The sequence below is a fragment of the Phalacrocorax aristotelis genome, chromosome 12, assembly GCF_949628215.1.
Source record: "Phalacrocorax aristotelis chromosome 12, bGulAri2.1, whole genome shotgun sequence".
Lineage (NCBI taxonomy): Eukaryota > Metazoa > Chordata > Aves > Suliformes > Phalacrocoracidae > Phalacrocorax > Phalacrocorax aristotelis.
Window position 1 is genome coordinate 17669122 of NC_134287.1, and position 12532 is coordinate 17681653.

A 12532-nucleotide genomic window follows, 5' to 3' on the forward strand; every position below is an offset into this window, starting at 1 on the left:
AGAGGCGTCTTTAAATGCTAGACATCTCAGATCATCGTGTCACCTTGGTCAGATCTGCTCAAGGATTTAGACACCCAAATGGGATTTTGGCAGAATTTAGGTGCCTAATTCCAAGAATAGGTTGCTCCGCCCCTTGCATGTACCTCCAGGTGTCCAGAATTATTTACACTTTGGCAGCTGACCCATCATTTTGGCCCTGTTGTTGTCTTGTGAAAATGAAGAGTAGAGCTTTGCCCTGCTTGGAAGCAGAGAGGCTTGTCAGCTGTGGTAGAGCTGCAAGAACATCCCAAAAGATCCTATTTTAGAAGATAGTGTCAAATGCTGTGCTGGCTAGGACCGGTGCATACTGTGGACTTTTCCAGTTGAATTCCAGTTATGGCTCAGACCAAGTTCTTTGGACCAAAATATTCTAATGTTCACTAATTCTTGGGTATGTCAGATTTCTGACCCACTGCCCCGAGGTTACATCAGTTTGAGGTACAAAAATAAAAAAAAGAAGTTCTACAGCTCGACCTGAAGATGGCAAGAGCTGCAGCTCCCTGCAGTTCTCCCTACTTTGTAGCCCTGGAGCGCTGCCAGCTGTTGAAAGTACCTTAGCTGCTGCCTGCCTCCGAAGCACGGTTTGTTCCAAGACTTTGGCCAGATAATGATTATGTTATTATTTGTAAGAGCAAAACATTGATTTTATCATGTAATTGAAAAAAAAATTGTAATGAGGCTGTAAATCCCTTCTAACTAAGCATAACTATTTAGAATCAGTGAGCATATTTCCCCTTGAAACTTCTTTTTACTTTGAACTACACTGGTTTTTTTAAAGTATGACTTCTACAGAAGGTATTTTTTCCATATTTTCTTTTTTAATCCACAGCTTCTCCCTGAGTGTTGTGCTCATTTTATGCATTCAGACTTTCCTGCGTATGGAGTGCCAGCCGAAAGCAGGAGCAGCTGTATTTGAAGCAGTCGTGTGCTGTTGCATGCATGAGGAGAGAGTGGCACTGGGCAAAGGCTGCACCCTCTGATGTGCCTTCCATCCTAGTGAGCTTTGTTGACTCAGAAGCATGTGCACAGTGGTTCTGTGGCAGGTCCACAAGTTGATGCAGAGACAAATTGCCTTACCCAGTCAACTCCCCAAATTAAAAACTGAGACTGGCAGTACATCAAGTACCGACGTTTGTTCCAGATTTAAGCAAATGCATAATGGCAGGTGTACAATGGAATTTAGGTCAGTCAGGCAAGAGAGATCAACAGCACAGAGCCGCAGGCTTTAATTCTAACTAATCAAGACACCAGCCAGAGGTTTAGTCCTGGCAACTGAAGTGGCAAACTGAGGATAATTACATGTTTGAAAAAACATCCTCATGGGCATTCATAGTCAGCCCAGATCACTAGAAATTATTGTGATAAAAAGCATAACGAAATAACCAGGTCGGCTGGTAGCAGCCAGAACATCTATTGCAATAATCATAATCCAGGATCTGCAGAGAAATTTTTGGGGAAGACTAGAGGATTACTGAAGAACTAGTGTGTGGAGAAATGCAGCTACTTAGCTATTTGGGAAACCAGAAATCTTGAAAGAATCCTATATAAGAAAATATATAAGAACAATCTGACACATTAGGTTTAGCAGAGCACTCAGAGACAAATTTCTTAATCTCTATGACTGATGTCAAATATTTAAAAATGGTTGGTTGGAAAACTGCTGTTTATTTCAGGCAGGTGTTCAGTGAAGCCTTTGCAGGAGCATGAATATGTCTGCAGAAATCTAAAGCACATAAATTCAAGGAAATACCCTTGGGGTTAAGAAGTAGGATGTAATGTAAATTCTTCATAGCTGGAAATTAGTAATTAGTCATTCAGTGACAGAGGAGACAGGAAACCTAGACAAAGTGTTTATTAAGAGGTTCTAGGCCCTTTTTCAGGCAGACTGCAAAGTGATAACTAGAGTCATTGCCCAAAGAAAAACCCACAACACACCCAATTAGGGAGAGGTTATCTTGCAGGAGCAGATTGTAAATCAGAGAGTCTTATAGCTGTGTGAATAAAGTTGTGTTCTCCGTGGACCCAGATGGAAGTTAACTGAAGAGATTAAGACATTGCCCATAGGTGAGCTGCCAAACTACTGTTCAAGGAACAGGGAGTCATCTGCTCCTTGAAAGATGTCCCTAAGTGAATGGAAGTCATCTAAGTCCATGGGGTCACCATTTAGGATCATATGAAGCACACAATTATATAGGGGTGGCACTGTTTAATACTACACTATTACTCATCTTGAGCACTTTGGAGCAGGGACTCAATGACCTAAAGACTTACACAGTGAGTACTTATTACTTATGGGGCCCACACGCTCTCTGGGGACTGTAGACAGCTGCTCCTGGAAATGAAACAGAATGAAAGTATTCAGCTAAAGAAGGGACCTGAAAATGTACAGAGTTTTTTCAGTAGAAAAGAAGCTGTATCTACTCTGATTTTACTCTGTATGCGTAAAGTTAACACAGGTTTGGCCCACGGCTGTTATTGCTCATGCTGGGAGAAGCAAGAAAACTGAATGAGCATTGGCAGTATGGTTCTTAGCACTGGAGTAAATTTAAAAACTCTGTGTTTGTTACCTGCAGATTCTCAGAGGGCTTACTCCATTTGTGGTTTGGGTTTGGTTTTATTTTTAGGGGCATATACATGTGGGAAGACTACTCAAAACCCAGAAGCATTTGAGTGGTGTTGGTCTGCATTTACGTGTCAGAGAGATGGTGTTAACCATTGATGAGCTCTACTTCCTTAAGCTTTAGCCTTTACCCACCCCTAGAAAAGCACAAGGCAAAGCTCTCCAGATGAATGCTGGGGGCATTTTTATGCTATGGGACTGAATTAGGGGCTTGTATTGTAATTTGTGTTTATTTTGTAGAAAGGCAAGCCATAAGGCTCCTCCTTAGCATGCCGTGTATAGACTGCCTACATGTTATATAGAAGAAAATAAAATGTATACAAGGTCAAGGGCAACCACAGCATACAAGAAAACTCTCTTAAATTGAGGCACATATCTAGGTCAAAAAAGGGTTTCAATGGCATGGAAAAATATGAGGGAAAGAAGATTTAGGAGACACAAATAATTACCAAGTGCATTTTTGGCATGTGGGCACTCTCAGGATAGAGTCAGTCAAACAGCTCGTTTGAACTAAAGTTGGCCAGTTTTTGCTCTATGAGGAGCATAGCAGTGAGGCTCAGTTTTACAGGCCAGAGGGAGGAAATGAGAAGATTACATAAAAATCAACAGAACTGGAAAAATGTAATAATACAGAATTCTGACAAAAACTGTTTTAAAATACATTCACTTATTTAAAAGCCCTTACCAAAGCTGCATATAAACTCATAAGCTACCAAGAGTTTGAATAAGAGACTCTGGGATTTTACTCATAAAAATGTGCTGACATGGTTGGGTCAAATTTTTTCCTTGAAGTTTAATGGTAGAATCAGAATGTACATCCATGCACAGCTTGAAAAGAGAAATGTCCAATTTATAGAGTCTGGTACCAGCCAGTGAATGAAATTAAGAAAATGAGAACTTAACATAGGGAAAAGCTCCTGTTTTTCTCCCATAAAAATGAGTGATCATACTCTCAGCAGCAAATGTGATGCTATTCTAGTGGATGCTAGAATTATTGCGTCACATTTGCTATGGCAATGCAAAGCTGCTGGCAAAGATAAACACATTTCCTTCCTCCTGCCTTTATTTTTTTTACTGTGTTTATTTTTTAAACAAAAATGTCATTTTCAGGTAGCAAAAAAGAAATGGTCTAAGAGTAAAAATATTAACCATGGCCAGGCACCCCAACTTAGCCTTTTTCTACTTTTTTAATGTAAACAGGCCTGATCGCAAAATGCTAATTTGATTTTAGTTACCCTGAAGGCTTGTGGGTACAAAGAGCTAGAGTGCTGGCTCTGACCCAGTCATACGCTTTACTCTGTGATCTCTTGAACACACGCAGGCATGTCTAAACAGCAAGTGAAGGCAATCATGTTTGCTCCACCCTGACACGAACCTGACTAGACATAAGCCTGCTTTACACCAAAGCCTGGATAGCCACATTAGAGCCATCACATTTCCTTGGGTTTGAATTAGTACGTCTACATTGCTTGCAAAGAAGATGTGGTTTATGCCTGGCTAGGCCAGAAGATAGGCCAAAACATAACTGTCTGCGTCAGTTTGTGTAGACTTATGCCTAACAGACTATATTGCTGGAAGCTATTATTCGTGTGCCACCAGTTTTACAGACTTTGGTTTCTTCATAGCCTTATGCTAATTTAAAATTTCTTTAATTCTTTTCAAAGGAGAAGGGACACAATAGCAAGTTCTATAGCAAATATGTAAGACAGTGCACACTGCTCAGAGGACAGGCATTTATTTAACTACTATAGTGGTAGCAATTAAAATAAACTTTCAGCCCAGCTTTAAACCAGGGGGTATAATTATGATATTCAAAGTCCTCAGTAAGATGATTGAAATACCATTTAGGCATGTAAATAATGGTCATGTGAAGTGTAAAAGAGCACTTGGGCAGTTAGATTCCCCAGATCTCTATGGATTGACATGTGGGCAAGGGGACAGAACCATTATCTGTTCTGGCAACTCATACGCTGTTTAATTTATTTGTCCCTGAACACAGTTTTGGTAGTAGTAGTGCTTACAATCTCTTATCAGATCAATAATAAAAAGTAGATATTATTCTTTGAGAATGACCCCTCTATTGGGTCCAACAACCTGAATATCCTTACAACACTTGCACTGTAAAAAATAATTTTCCAGAATGTATATTTTCTCTATCCTGTAAACACTGTACATACCAAAATGTACCATTCCTCTGATGGCCAAGACATTTATGCAATGGCAATTTAAAGTCCAATACCCATAGATTAATCACTATATCTTGAAGGAGCAAGAAAGCTTGATAAAAAGTTGCTCCAGGATTTTTGAGTGATGTAAGATAATCATACATCTCCCATTTCCCAGCATAGAATAATTCACAGGGGAAAATTGCTAGATGATCTACTATTCACCTGTAGCATTTATTCTTTATGTAACTGGAAATGATCTGAAGAATAACAAAGTGGCAATCATTCTCAGCTCCCACAAGGGAAACCATCAAATCAGCTTGGACTCTTCCAGAAGAGAGGCAGGTGACAAGGTCTATAAAATCATGAATGATGATGTTGTAGATGCTAAAGATTTACACTGGCTTAAGAGGAAATCAAACAAGTTCATGGAGTAGAAATCCACTGAGGGTTATTAAATCATGGAAACCACATCTGAAGCTGAGAGTGGTCAGAAACTGGGAGTGCTTGAGTGGGGAAATCATCTGTGCTTGGTCTGTTCTTGCTCTTTGCCTATGGGTGCTGTCAAGGAGAGTGGACTGAAGTAGTCAGACCTTTGGTGTAATCGCTGTTCATATATTTTTATGTAACAAAACCTGTGGAAACTGCTGTCTGTTCAAGTCTACATGACTGGTATGACTCCTCTATACAGAAAGTGATATAAAGACCCCTCTTGTGTATTTGATATATCAAACCTGAATAGGTATTTGAACAAATAAGTAAATAGGCAAAGCTTTCCTTTTTAATGCCCAAAGCTGCAATTTTATTGGAACTGGTTTTCAAGAGCCAAAAGAGAGAGAAAATATTTCAGTGAGTTAGTCTGCTTAAATGAAAACAGGGCTGAGCTTTGCATATTTTGCTGTCCGAGGAGTTTCACATCTCTCCTTCTTCAGTCTCTGCCGAGATTCAACCATTTGCCTATTCAGAGCTAGGACAATGGAAAAAACTGTTTTTGTGGTAATCATGTCCTCACCACTTCTAAACATCCTCAGACAAGTCAGTGGAGATGCTTGAGTGTTCAGACAATAAACCAGTGGAAACCTTCACTCTAGAAACACTGCATAGTGATGCCTAAACCAAAGCAGACACATGGTATGAAATGCAGGTTTGCTCCAGCTCACACTGCGATCAGTGGTGTCACCACCTTCAGAGCTGCACGTCACTGTCCCTGTGCAAATGCCCTGACAAGAGTGTGGTGACTGCATACCCCTAGGGCACCACAGGCATGAGAAGGAGAGCTGATTTTAACCTCTGACTCTACCATCTACCCACACAAACCCAGGAATTACATTGGAGAAGTTACTTTCGCCACAAACACAGTAACAGGTAAGACAAGATGAAAGTTAGTCCTTCACTAGGGAGGAAAGCGAATTCATTAAATCACTAGATAACACCATGAAAATGTTGGTTCTAGGAAAATCCAACTGCTTACCAATGCCAAAATTAAGTAACAACATTTAAAAATAGTATCATTTATTTTAAAACAGTATCATCTGGAAATTAGAGGGATAGAGATAAAAAAACTACTAAAAAGGCAATTTGTACAAAGATAGTGACAGAGGTGGAAAAGCCTTCATTTATTGACTGTACTCATCAGAGCTATAAAATGCAAATGTTGTGTACACGTGTGTCTGCCATCTGCAAGGCCTGGCAGCCCGCAGGCTGGCTGTATAGGCAATCAAATTTTCACATTATGAATGATAAGAAAGCAATACAGTGGCAGTGGTGGCTCATGATGTGCTCTACCATGCAGGTGGTGTTTACAGATAAGCACCTTTTTGGAACGAGCACTTGAGGTCAAAAAAATCCAGGGAGTTGTTTGAGCAGAGAAGCAAACAATATTAAAATAAATATGAGCTCATTGTAACCCTTACTGCTTAGGCCGTTGTGTTTATGGCAGTCTTCCCAAACAGAGCAGTTTCCCTTTGTAGACATGCAATGCACCTGCCACTTTTATAGCAGAAACTCACACCTCTGTTTTCACATTGGTAATCTAGCTGCATGCCCTCGTTGTGGTTAAGGGTTGCATAGTCAAAAAATCAAGCATCCAGCTTTGCCCCTCAACACTCTTTTAATGAATTGCATCATGGAGAAGTAGATGGAAAAAGGCACCTTGTACAAGCAAAAATTAGGTCCATTTAAAATAAGTTGGAAAAAAAATAAAGGTTCCATATCTTTGACAAAGAATAGCATACATCGTAGCTGCTGCTACCAGAATGGTAAAAAATAAGTTTCATATTCGACCTCGGCTTTCAGACACAGTTATGTTCAAAGATGTGCTATTTGCTAAGATTTAAAGTAAGCATTCACCACAAAGATGAATTAGGACACAGCAAATTTGGTGAGATCAACTCTGCAATATTATAGCTCAGTTTAAATATATGAACAATCCATAGAGTTGAAACAAATCATATCAGCTAAAGAGCTGCCTAAGTGAAAGGTCTTTGACTCCAAATGTGTGATTTAATGCTGGTTTAGAAGAGTGATATGCACTGGTACCAGAGACGGGTCCCAGGTCCCTCTAATACCAGATTATTTTGTGAGACTATTTTCTTCTGTTTGGTTCTGTGCAGGGCTACAATGAGAAATAACTAGTTGTGTCACCAGTTTCAGTGCAGGCAGAAGGCATTCCTGGCTCTTATGACTTCTGAAATGCATCCATCTTACCAGTTAATTATTTCATTTTATTGTGGGTTTTGACGTCTTAACCAAACTCAGCCCAATAGCACTGCTTCTACAAGCTGTGTTTACAAAGCTCTCTGAGCAAAGAAGCCTTGTAGAAAAGATTTATTCAGGAAAATTACTTCTTATTTTCTGAATCTGACAGAAAAATGAAAAGTGAAAAACCAAAAATTTTCCAGCTTTCTTCATTATTTTTAAAGAGCCAAATGCTTAGTACTAGGAGGGATTGTTACTCTGTTCACTGCAATTGAGTGCAAAGATGTGACTCAGCAAAATATAGACATCAGTAAGGACTTCACTTATCTGCTCAAAATACTGTTGAAAATACAGTGGCAAGACCATGCTGGATATTTTAAAATACTTATTATCAAAAAATATGTGCATGGGAAAGCTGAACAGTAAATTATAAGGAAGACATTTAGGTCATCTTTTTACAAAATCAAAAGCAGAATCATGTGTAGTTGACAGTCACTTTTGGTAAACACGTTTGATTGTTCAGTATCAGGGATCCTTTACTAATTTTTTGTTTGGAGACAGCAGAGATAAGAAAAATGCACTGCCAGCTTGTTTAGTGACACTAGATTGTTAAAGTTGCTTTTTAACCCAGATGGTACAGAGGTGGAATATTTCTTTCTAATAATAGCTATCATTCGGGGGGAATTATATTTCACGGGGTACTTATCTACTTCTCATATACACACATTTACATATATATATAAAAGCATTTATAGATATAAGAAAGACCATTTAAGCCAGAGTGTTCAGTATCTCCTCTAGCAGGCTTCCTGGGGGTTGCATGCTGCGCTTCAGGACAGAGCATGTGGTGCACTGCCTCAGGGGTTTATTTCAACTTGCATAGCAATCTACTGTGAAATTACGATTTTTCAGTGCTGAGTGGCTGTTCCTGGCAGGAAATTAGTTCTATGAATGCTGATGATATACGATTGCAGCCCACCACACAGCCCTTTTCCCTCCACTGCAGAAAAAGTTTCATCAGCTGTGTCAGCATCGCACGTCTCCTTCCCCGCTCCGCACCACAGGTTTTGGTGAAAGTCCCAGTGCCTGTGTAGGATTAACCTTGGGAGCAGCAATCTATGGAGCTTTCTGGGACAGAAATTTCCCCCTCCACCCCAAATACATCAGCGCAGTAGGGTCGCTGCAGCTCCCAGTGGGTTTCTCTTTACAACAACAAGGTGAATGAAGGCATCAGGAGGGAAGGGACGAGCAGCCAAGACTGCGTTTGTGGTTCCCCTTTGTAGGAAAGAATGACAGCAGTGAGCAGTGCTGCTGGAAGTCTCCTCACCTCCCCCAGGACAGCCACTGCAGACAGACAGACATGCATGCAGGAGGGATCCTATATTAACACCACACATATGCAAGGTGCTCTGCCACTTGCCTGTAGCCAAGAGAAGCCTGGGCTGCTAAGTCAAACCTGAGGACAGGGGCTCAGCACCAAATAAAGTTGAGTAAAGGGAACCTAATCATCTCTGCTTCTACCCCAGGCAGAAAACCTGCCACAAAATACAGAGATCCTGGACCATTAAGACCCTAACGGAAAAGGGACGGGTATTGGACACCAAGATACCAAACTTGTCTAGTTTTCCACCCCAAAGCCTCTTATCTGCAGCCCAAGTGATCCCAGCAGACTGCAAATATACACTGGATGAACAGGTGGAAAACTTGGGATTATGATAGGGAGATCCGGGCCCTTAGATGCCAATGATGTTACATTTGGCTGGGATCAGCTCTCATCTGCCATGCCCAGGCACTTGTGAGTGCACCCTCAAGGGAAAAAAAAACCAAAAACAAACTGCAGCACTTGTGAGTTGAGCCAAGAAGCAAGGAAAACTAGGGAAAAAAATCAAACCCTGGCAGCATCCTTTGGATAAAGCTGTGATCAGTCCAGTGCTATTGATTTTCAGAAATATGTCATACACTTACTAACTTGATCTTAAAAATTTACCTGGGTTTTGACTGTGCATTTATTAAGTCTTGGATATAAAGAGAAAAGAGAGATCTATTTTTCTTTTCCGTTTTTTTTTTCCTAAATTATTAAAATAAGGTTCACCCTCAGGAAGCACTTGTGGGAAAAGCCATTCACATTGAACCAAATCACGTCTGCAGATCTTCTAAGGGGACATTAAGATTCAGCTTGGTGATCTTTTTTTCCCTTGTGAATGGTTTTGCAAACCAGTGGGCCAGATTAATCAGTGGCAAAACACTATGTCTGATGCACTAGTGTGGGAAGATCAGAAATTAGGGTGCATTAGAAGGGCAAGCTTATCACGTACCCTTCAGCACAGACAGATGAAGGTGGGTCTGTACTACACCCTGCACTCTCTGCTCCTCGGGGCTGATACCCTCTGTCCTGAAGGCAGTACACAGCAAGCTCTCAACTTCCCCGATGACTCGTAATAATATCTGAAAGCATTAAGTGAATCGACGAAGCATGGCACATCCCAGGTACCTCTGCCCACAATATCCTTCCTCCTCGCCCTGAGATGAGTTATCACAGTAGTGGCATCCAGCCAGCGTCCCACAGGGACAATGAGCACAGCACAGCTTGGCGTGCCCAGCTGAGCACACAGATCTCCCTTGGTTCTGTAAGGTGCCTGCTACACTTTCTGGCACGTCACAATTAATAATAAATAGCCATATAGATAAAGATTATGCATGCCCTCTTATCATGTGAAATAAAGGATGCACAGAGAGCTTGAATAACTCATCCAAGCTGTCAGAAGTCTGTGACAAAAACTGATAACGGCACCCTGCATGCTCTGACTCCCAGGTCAGTGCATGGAGTGAAAGGGCTTCTTCCCTGCCTGGTGTTAGAGTACAAGCAGCCAGCAAAAGAGCATCATCCCTTTTTAAAAGTCCTCATGGAAAAAATGAGAAGGAATTCCTCAGCAATAAAATGACAGAAAACTCTGGACTGTTGCTGCACTAAGCCCCTTTTTGTTTACTTGACGATGAACAGTGATGTTTCCTTCAGAGGGGAGCAGAGGTACCCCTTAAAGATTCCTAGTCTTTTTCACAATATTGTTATTAGAAACACAAAATCAGTTGATTGCATTTTACGAGCATCTGCATCTCTTTTGTGGGCAACTTTTCCTGAACTGTGTCTCACACAGGCTTCAGCTCAGAGATGTTACATTTTACTCCAGTATTGACTCCTTTGCTCCTAGCTAGGTTGCCTTTTAGTTCTCTGTAACATCTTTTGATTTCTGACTTTACATTGCTCCTCAGCTTTCAGACCAGTGATGGTGTGATTCCCTGGCCTTCTGACCTAGTTGTGACAAGTACTTTCATCATCAAAACAGGATCATTTCTGCAGTCCATCTATGCCTTCCTATCACCACTACACATGGAAAGTGAGAGGATAAATATTGCTTCACGTTATACCTATGTACATGCCTGTGTACAGAAGACATTTGTAAGCTCTCCCACTGGTCACCCGGGGCCCTGTCCCAAAAGTGGGACGTGCTGCTGTGGCAGCAAGCAGCAGGACTCATACATGGTGTGACATTCCCGGTTGGCATACGCGGCAAAAATAAGAGGCTGTAGTTTCAGATGGTCTGATAATCACCTCACCTGCTTTTATATGCACCATCTTCACAAGTATATCAGCCTGAAGTCTGATTTGTGTCGCTCAGAGCAACAGTGACAAATACATAAAATTCTCATATGACAACTAATTTTTTGCTTATTATGCACAAATCCTCGTAGAACAATAGACTCTAACAGCTGGAATTTATCCTCTTGAGAACAATCGGATTTAATTACTTTCTCACAAGGCTTTTATATGTCACTGGAATTTTGACAAATTTAACATATACATGACAGCAGAGTATGAAGGGTTCATTCCTCTGTCCAGTCGGGGTTAGAAGACAGCTATCACTGAGTTAAATGAGACAGAATTTGGGATTATATTGCTCAGCTTTTAAAAAATATCTCTGGTCCTACTCAAAAGATTTGGGACCACTGTATAAAAACTGTATGTTTTCTTTGTCTAACACTGATTTTAATTGCAGCTAATTAGTATTGGACTGTTTAAATACCCATCTGTCTAGGGATGAGAGACTGATGTTATCTGGTTGATGATACATATTCCAGCTGTTGGAATGGTGCAGTGTTTGAAAGTTAATTAAAAAAGAAACAGAATACAAGTAACAAAATACTTAGTTTAAAATGCTGTTAAAACATCACAGTTGTTAAATTCAAACTGAACTGATCTAAACATAATTTTATCATGTTCTTTTTCACCATCTGTATGAAAATCTCAGAACACAGATCTTATCCTTTTATTGTTAAATGACACTTTTTGAACCAGCCCTGACTACAGAGTGGTTTAACTTTGAATTGCCATGCTTATTTGTTAAGAGTACTAAGTAAAGCCCCATATAATCTAAAACATCAAATCATATGGCCATGAAAATGGGACTTAAAATGGAAATGGCAGCTGAACATCAACTGAAATAGATATGTCGGAGTAACAATTATGTGCCTAATTTTTAAGTCTTCAGATGATTCATTTAGGCAGGAGTTGCCAGCGCTGTAATTTTGAAAAAGGTAAAAGTCAAATATCCTATTTACAAAACTACATTCCTTGGTTATTGCATATATGTATCTCAATTCAGTTTTAAGTGTAAGTAATAAACCTGAAAATATTTTAGGGGTCATTAAATTAAAGTGAATTTCATATTAAAACATGCTAAAACACACCTACAGAATAAATAACAAGCCCCTGAAGAAAATTTAAATATAAAGTGATTAATACCCTAAGCTGATGAATAATATAATTTTATAAAAAGCTTGCTCATGAATCAGGCATCTATGCTTGCAATCAATCCATGTGGGTGGGCCTTGCAGCTGGAAAACACTTAGCTGACGTCTCTAGGTCTCTGTGTGTGTGTGTAAAGGTCCGTACACACTCGTATATGGATGCGACTGCAGAACAGGGACTAACCTTTTAGCCCTGTTTAGTCAT

At 40.2% G+C, this 12532-nt stretch overlaps 1 long non-coding RNA gene across 1 annotated transcript; it reads left to right on the plus strand.

Moving 5' to 3' along the window:
* The first annotated feature begins 2271 nt into the window (after positions 1-2271).
* Positions 2272-12095, plus strand: LOC142063681 (uncharacterized). Its single transcript, XR_012662826.1, has 3 exons — positions 2272-2313; positions 7437-7532; positions 10792-12095. It is a non-coding gene; the product is annotated as an uncharacterized LOC142063681 (long non-coding RNA).
* Positions 12096-12532: the final 437 nt, after the last annotated feature.